The following is an 8586-nucleotide window of genomic DNA, read 5'->3' as shown; positions in this document are numbered from 1 at the left end:
ATACACACTCACCAATACGCACATACTTCATGTTCCATTTGGCTTACCCCTGTCATTATCCCGCAGCAGATGTGACCCGTGCCGTAAAACCACTGCATTGTCCTGCAGTGAGAGACTAAACTGATCTGCCAACAGCGAGATTAAACTTTGTGTTCCAGAGAGAAAAAACAAGCCACCAGAGAAGACAGGATTTACTGTATACAGTACCTGTGATATAAGGTGTGAGCTATATGTGATATATCCATGGTAATTCATTTGCATGTCTTTACTCGTTTACACGTTTAATCTGGCTGAATCAAAAGGAAGTATGATCTTATTTACTGGCCAGCTGCCATTTGATTGGACAAAATGTCTTCAGTAGAGCAAGATGGTTCAAATCTCCTGAATGTTGAAGTGCGACTGAGGTTTTCACTTTCTCTTCTCCCAGTTAAACCATCACCATAACCCTCCTGGTCTGTTTGGCGGAGCACAGTGAGTCATCAGATCTTGATGCAAAATGAGTTGTACTGATCCAGACTGAGCCGTCTTTAAAGATGCAATATGTACCAATTTTAGCTTAAAGCATTCGAAGATGCCAGCTACAGCTAGCATCAGTTAGCATTAACTCTATTAATATGCTGCCCTCTTTTTGTTTGGAGTATGAAATCGATATTTCAATATTCAGTTGAAGTATGTTAGGCCCAAAAATCCCCAGGTTGCACTGTCAGGCAGCTTCCTTCCAGGAGTTACAGCGGCAGAGGAAAGATTGCTCTTGGCTCGTGGCCTGTTTTATTAAGTTTAGTGTCAGAGGGCTAACTGAACCGAATCATGTGTATACCCACAAAAGTCTGATTAATTAATACTTTCTCAAAGGTCCATTGTGGAGGATTTAGTGGCATTTATCGGTGATGTTGCAGATTGCAAAGAACAAAATACCCCTCGTCCCACCCTCCCTGTGGTGGCTGCTGAAAAAGTGAAAAATGTGAAAGGTCCTCTCCAGAGTCAGTGTTTGGCTTGTCCTTTCTGGGCTACTGTAGAAACATGGCGGTGCAGCATGGTGGACTCAGTGGAAGAGGATCCGATCCCTCTCTAGATATATAAGGCTCATTCCAAGGTAACTTAGAAACAATTCTCAGTTTCAGGTGATTATATACTGAGGAGAACAGAATTATGAATATTATATTCCATTTCTGCCCCCAATGGACCTCTAGTCCAAATACATTTTACACACGGGACCATATAGGTCAAATCTAATGTCATTCCATTGTATATTTGTTTAATTATTATATCAGTAAGATTTTTCAGATATTTTATAAATGCTGTCAATACAAATACAGTGACCAGTCAGGTAAATCCATGTTGACAGTGCAAAAACTGGCAATAATCCAAGTCAAATATAAGTAGAGTAGCAGTGATACACTCATACCAGAGGACGGTACGATTCCTACACACAGGGCGTCTCCGAGGACGTCAGTTACCGGCGTTTTGTCAGAGACATTTATAGACATGTCAAAATTAGTTTAAAATACTCTGCAATATTGCACACTAAGCCTATTTAGTGTTGTGGTTAAGACTCGTGTACAATAATTTCCCCCCAAATATGATAATTTTAAGCGTTTCCCATCGGGCAACACTGAACTCAAGGTATCCTTAAGCATCTGCCAGAAGGCCTTTGTAATACCTGGTTATGAATGTTATGAAATGGTCATAAAACCACTTGGTTAGGTTTAGGAAAAGAGCATTGTTTGGGCTCAAATAAACAAATAGTTACATTACAATGTGGCGTGGCGTGGCGTGGCGTGGCGTGGCGTGGCGTGGCGTGGCGTGGCGTGGCGTGGCGTGAGGATGTACGTACGTAAGGTTACACCTATGCCGCAAGCGCGTTATGTAAGTAAGTGTGTATGTAATAGGAAATAAGTCATGGTAATGAGAACAGTCTGAAGTCAGTGCTGTGCTCAACTGACCCTGTAATAATTATCATTATGTGCCTAATTACTCAATAACACTTACCACCAAAGTCACCCTCAAGTATCTCTTTATTACAACATGACATGACAAACATTTATGAAGTGAGAGATGAAGTATATTAAACTATATCTTTCCTATTATTTCCTGTTTATTTTATTCTCTAACCTCCCTCCATGGATCATAAGGCAAGGTCATCAGGTGAGGTCGTGTGTCCTTTGTCTGCAGTCAGCCAGCAGATTGTTCTGTGATGAAGTGGTCGTCTATAAAAGCGTGACCCCAGGGTCAGGGCCAGAGCCCAGGCAGCGGTTCATTATCCCACACAGGGCCAGAGCAGACTGATTAATATGCTCCTGCGTCACCATGTATGAAATGAAGAGGTCTTAGTTACGTGTATAACAGACCAAGAGTCACTGTGTCAGTCACCTGCTGTCCATTCTGATCATGTTGTTGATGTCCGTGACTTCACATGTCCGGTCTGTGTCGGCAGCGTACTGCACTAAGATCATATTTGTCATCAACCTGCATCTATGTGTCCCTTACAGGGAGGCTGTCTGCATTCGTCATCCCTTCCCTGAGTGACAGTCTAATTAGAGTTAAAGTAATGGTGTTTATAATCAGGGCTAAATTACAGCCATAATTCACTCTGTGGAGAGCAGCGTAGCTTCAAGCCGATCACAGGCACAAACTAATGAAGTGCACTCACTGACCACTGACCCCACCATCCATTTCAAACATAAGGACCTGGTATTAACACCGCAGGCTAGGTCAAAGTGGGTTTGTGGGGCTCTTAAAGGGTCAGTTCACCCAAATTATAAAGAAAGCATATTTTCCTACTGATCCCTCGTGGCATGATGCCATGTAAATATAGTAAATTGAGAGGAAATGTTGTGATCTGGGTGAACTGACCTTTTAAAACCGATCTGTCACTAGTGGCATATGCTATTTTTTTTATTTGTTATTATATCAATCCAGACTCAAAATGACCTACTTTAAAGTACACACAATCTACCTGTGAAGCTATAAGAACAATAGTCAATCAATAAGACAGCAGAAGACTGTAAGTAAAGAACAGTCCAGCAGGGCAGGTGCTGTGAACATATCATCAGGTTTCTGAGTGACGTCATCAGTGAGATACATGCATGAGGGTTAGAAAACAAACCAAGAAGACTGACATCAGCATTAGGAGTTCTTTTGTACCATAAACTGCAAGAAAACACAAGAAGAATCAGCGTGCATCATCCAGCAAGGAGCCTGTTTTAAACAGTTTTTTAAACACTATGCACGTTAGAATTTTTGAAATCCCCATTTCTACAGGAAACAACAACCTCCGAGCTAACAACCCACACGCTGAAAATGGAAAGTTAATTAGTAAAATCTTAATGGTCACTAATGGTACTAACTTATGTAAGCCAGCAGCTCTTACCTTTTCTCTGCAGGGATTTAGACATTTTAATGCCAGAACTTGACCAAAACAAGTTTCCCCCAATGCTATTTGAGGGGCACTGTCGCTGTATCCGGGGCTTCACATGGCCAAGACAACTGTAAGTGGTGTAAGGATATTAAAAACATGCCTGAGTGTTTTCCCCTGCAGTATAATGATAATGGCTGCAGCCAGAACTTTCTCCAGCACTGACACAGCTCTGTGGAGAGAGGTGTGGCTGTGCCCGACTAGTTTTAAGGTAAGATCAGCTCATGTGTGTATTTCTGGCTTAGTAATTAATATTACAAATGAGAGTTTCAGTATGTGACTTGGTATCAGCTTATAGGGACAACGGCTTTGAATGGAAAATGCACCAGAATATCTTCTTCTTCTTTTTTGCCTGTGTAGTGTACATTACAGTCATTTGATATGATTTTTCCCCTAATGTGACACATCTGGTATATTGATGGTAAACAGCAGGATTTTAATGCAGGTTGATGTTACTAGTATAACATCCAGACTGACGGGGTTCTAAGGTCTGAACTCAGGAAGACAGCACAAGTTTTACATATGCTAACGTAACTTTTCTATGCTAACGTTACTTGCGTGACGGAGCTTCCGTGCTTTTAGCTCATATTGTCTATTGATACTTACGGACATGTGTAGGTTTGTTTTCCTGACCACCTGTGGGAGCTAACTGTGTATTCTCTGAGTCGACAGGGCGAGCAATCCAACCCAGTCTCATTCATCTGCATGCAAATAACATGACTTCACACTTTCAAATTGCAGGCAGGTGATACACCAATCCTTCCATTCAACTTGTGTGGAGAGTTGTTCCACAGTCAGGTGACCTTCGTCTTCATGGTCACAAAACATTTTGGATAGGTTTAGGCAACGATACTCCTTGGTCAGGTTTAGGAAAAGATAGCATTACATACATGAACACCAGTCTCCCGTCTTGTGTTTGTTTGAGCCATCCATCAGCCCCAACCTGCACGCAAAACAGGACTTTAGTGCTTTTACTGCACACAATATGAAAGTCTAAAGTCATGGTGTATAGAAACCAAGTTTCAGTAACACAACGATGAGTGCCTCGTAAAAATGTCCTCTCAACAACCATTCTACTGGATTCTAGCTCCTTTACTTATGATGACTGAAAATGTCCATATACTATTATGACAATGACATATATCCCCTAAGTGCAAGCAACATGTTAATTATATGTAAATGGAAAACTAATCTATATAACAGTCTTTCTATATTGTTTCTTTGCTGAACTGTGGCAACATGTTCTGAATTGTTGAAAATGTTGAACAGTTTGTCAGGGTGTGAGAAAGATAGTGAGATGTTTTTTATATGTCACTTCACTGACGTTTCTGTTCACTGGATCTGGAATGAATAGATGGTGTAGTGGTGGCCTAATTACTGTCTACAGTTCCTTGAGCAGCCTTGATGTCCTGCTTGTGTCCCTGAATCGAGGCCTGTAGGGTCACTGAGTCTTGCCAGAGCCACACCCAGATCAGAGGCCTGCACCTCCTGCTCCCCCAGCACCTTCTCCACCTGTCATTGATCCACACGCTGGCAAAGAACCCACACAGTGCCCTGATGAAGAGTGAGTGTGTGTGTGAGTGTGTGTTTGACCCATAGGGTGAACAGGGATGAGAGGTGCCAGATCAGATCAGAGCACTCCAAGAAGGGATAAGCTCTACTTATGCTGCTTTGGGGAGGGCTTTGTGTGTGTGTGTGTGTGTGTGTGTGTGTGTGTGTGTGTGTGTGTGTGTGTGTGTGTGTGTGTGTGTGTGTGTGTGCGTGCCCTGAGGCCTTTTCATGTGTATATGGTTTTAGTTTTAATGAGCAAGGTGCCTCTTTGACCCCTCCTTGTCGTAGCTGCAGTGAGGTTATTGTGTGGTTGTAAAACACAGGTCACGGTCCACTTTTTTTGTACAGTCAGTTATTACATTTATGTCTCATAAGTGAAAAGTGAATACTGCAGTAACTTGGTGCTTTCCATTTCTGAAAGACGAAGGTTACTCTGTGACCACAGCTGAGTCTGCTCTTATTCACATTTATTTCCAAATCCCAAAGACTTGGACTGTCACACCAATCACTGTAAAACTAACTAAATAAACAAACAAACAAATAAATAAATAAATAAATAAATACAATTAAAAGGGAACATACAAAGTTGAAAATCATAAAAAGCGGCTCTTAAAATCCTGTTATCAAAGTCTTGCCACAATTTCTAAAGATGAATGAGTAAAATTGAAGCGTTTTGTTCTGGTGGTTTTCTCAAGTTCATTCTCTGCTCAGGAAATATTGGTGACTGGCAGTTGGAGCAACTCCGAAGCTTGAATGGGCTTGAAACTCTGCCACTTGAGTAAAAAAGAGTGCAAAGCAGCTTATTACAACCCATATTTACATTTCTCCAGTAGCGCCCTCTATTGGCTGTAGTAACACTGTTTTTGTCGAGTATGAAAACAAAACTCAGCAGTGAGTGAACTGATGTAAAATGATGGAACTTTACGTAACTTTAAGACACGTATGCAACATATATACAAACATGACTCAAGTTACAGGGGTAACGCACTTGTTCTAACCCACGCCTCGATGTTTTGCTGAACCTAACCAAGTAGACCACGGGACATCTCCAGCCATGTTTTTGTTGTTTTTGTGCCTCAACCTAACCAGGCCATGAGCACAGCGTTGTCAAACATAGAACTGAAAAAAGAACCTAAAGAAACATAAAGTTGCAACAAAAAGAAATATATAGTTTCAACATATCCGGGGTTTGCAGAACATACATTTACTCTGACGACTGTGAGATCATTAAACACCATAAACATCTTTAGATGTAGACGACACGCTTTACAACCTAGTTCCTTTGAAGCAGATTGCGACCGTTACACTGACCTGTTTACCTCACTGTATCTTGTCTTTCCAGTGCCTTGCTCAGGGGCTGTGGTTTGTCATGCCCCCTCCAGAGCTCAAGAACAGGCAGGAGGGTTTAACAGGCTTGCTCTGTCGACCCTAATCTGCCCTAATGCCCTGCTGCTGGTGCCAAGGCCACTATCAGTGTGGCTACATCTCCACAGTGCAGCAGAGTGGGGCTAATCAGCTGAGCCACACCCTCTAACCCCTTCAAGTTACAAGATTACCAGAGTTGAAGGGATGAAGGCTTTTCTCATGGAAGACCGGACTACATTTACACTTTGGTGAGAAGCTGGACTGAGCCTGCAGTTGCTGCATGGCTCTCTGTATCGACAGAAGTGTTTCTCTATGGATCCTAATGGAATAATAATGAATTGTAATTGCAAAGAGCCTCTCTCTGCGTCTCCATGCATTTTTGGTATTGACCCGTCTGCAGTCAGCTGAAGCATGAACACCTCACATTCCATATTGATTCAGCTTTTACAAGGAGGACCGGCGGCGTGATGTATTTTTCCGCGCCGTTTTCTGCCATTAAAATGTATCATTACTCTCAGGCCAGAGCAATTGTAGGCACATGCATGAATGCTCACCAACACACACACACAGCTGATAGCACCCAACCTCAGCGAGCCGCACGCGCGGACTCTAACCACTAGAGACAACAGGTTAATGTCCCGGCACTCAGAGGCAGAGCGTGCAGAGAGACACAGGGGAGAGCGAGAGACAAATCAGGAAAAAGAGATTAAGACTACCTGCTGGAAAGCCTGTCCTCATTTCCGCAGGCTTCCAGACACATCTGCTAGCATTGTTTAACATCCCTGTTGTAAAGAGAGACGGATTATTGCTCCCCATGGCCTCTGAGAGGAGGGAGACTATGTAACGACATGGACGTTATCCCAGATAAATCTGTTATCCAGGGTTTGTACAGGGATACTCTGTGCAAGGAGATTAAAGACAGAGAGAGAGGATAGCAATATGGGAGTAATCCCATCCCGATTCCTGTTTCACCTTTTATAAAACCTGCTCTCATGGAAACGACTTCTCCTCATGAAAGCAAGCCCACAAAGGTGTGTTTGAGAAAAGCTCATTTTAAGGCTCGCAGACATTCTGCACAGCTAATGGATGTGTCATTGATGCACGTCCTGTTTACTTTTCTCATTCCACAGAGAAAAATTAATCCTAAGAACCGCTCGTATGGATTTGTTGGAATAATTATGTGCTTTGTCTCCAGGCTTTCATTTGATTACAATAAAAAAGGACCTTATTTTGGGTATGAAGTGATTTAACGTTTTGGGCTGTTTTGATTCTCTAAGATTTGAACAATAGGACTTTTGTTCACACTCATTATCATTCATTTATTTGCTTCTTGTGACCCATTAGCGTTCCATCTGACAGTGTTTTTCTAACATAGAACGCAATGCAGAACGCAGGCTGTATATTAGCCCATATTCATGTGTCAGATCACGGAAGTGGGGCATGTTTAACCACCATTTATCATGCATGGCTGAACTGGGGATTAAGTTTTCCCTTTTGCATCCCCTACTGCTAGATTAGCACCCCCTTTGACCCCTAATCTAAGCAGGATTACACTCCAAATGTATTTACGTACCTTTCATCACATTTGATCCTTCCCACAACTGTTGATGAGTGAAATATTTGGAGAGATTCTGCTCACACCTCTCTGAAATCCACTCTTGTCAGGATATTGGATGAGTCATTTCAGGACAGGGTAGGATTTCTGATTATTCCACAAAATTTGACTCAAATCCGGCTAAATTTTTTCTGAGCTAGTTCTCATCAGGATTCTTTAATCAGCATCCTGAGCCTATTTTTCTGATGCCATAATGTAATTACCATTCTAGGTGTTAGGGTTAGTGTTCAACACTCAATAATATCTATTCAATGTCATCCTCATGTCTACATTTCAACCCAGATATTATCCACATCCCCCAAACCAAGTCCGTCTCTGCTCCTCTCTTTGCCCTGACTGTGTCCTGTCAGCAGCAAGCAGCCACAGACTGATGACCCTGCTCGTTCAGCCGGCCCCCGGGGCCTTCATCTCATTGGCTCTTAATAGAACACACATATGGACACAGTACACACAAGTGAACACACACACAGTGACACATTCGGGCCCTTTGGAGGTGGAGGAAGCTGATGATAGAAGCACAACATGGCTGTAGGCCTACATTTATTTAAATACTGTTTTCAGGTCTGCTCACACCAGAAAATATCGCAGCAGTCACATATCTCTGTGGAATATTTGATTGGAGAAGTGAGAAGTGAGTCAA

This window comes from Pagrus major, chromosome 20 (assembly GCF_040436345.1).
Source record: "Pagrus major chromosome 20, Pma_NU_1.0".
Taxonomy (NCBI): Eukaryota; Metazoa; Chordata; class Actinopteri; order Spariformes; family Sparidae; genus Pagrus; species Pagrus major.
This window is presented reverse-complemented; position numbering follows the sequence as displayed.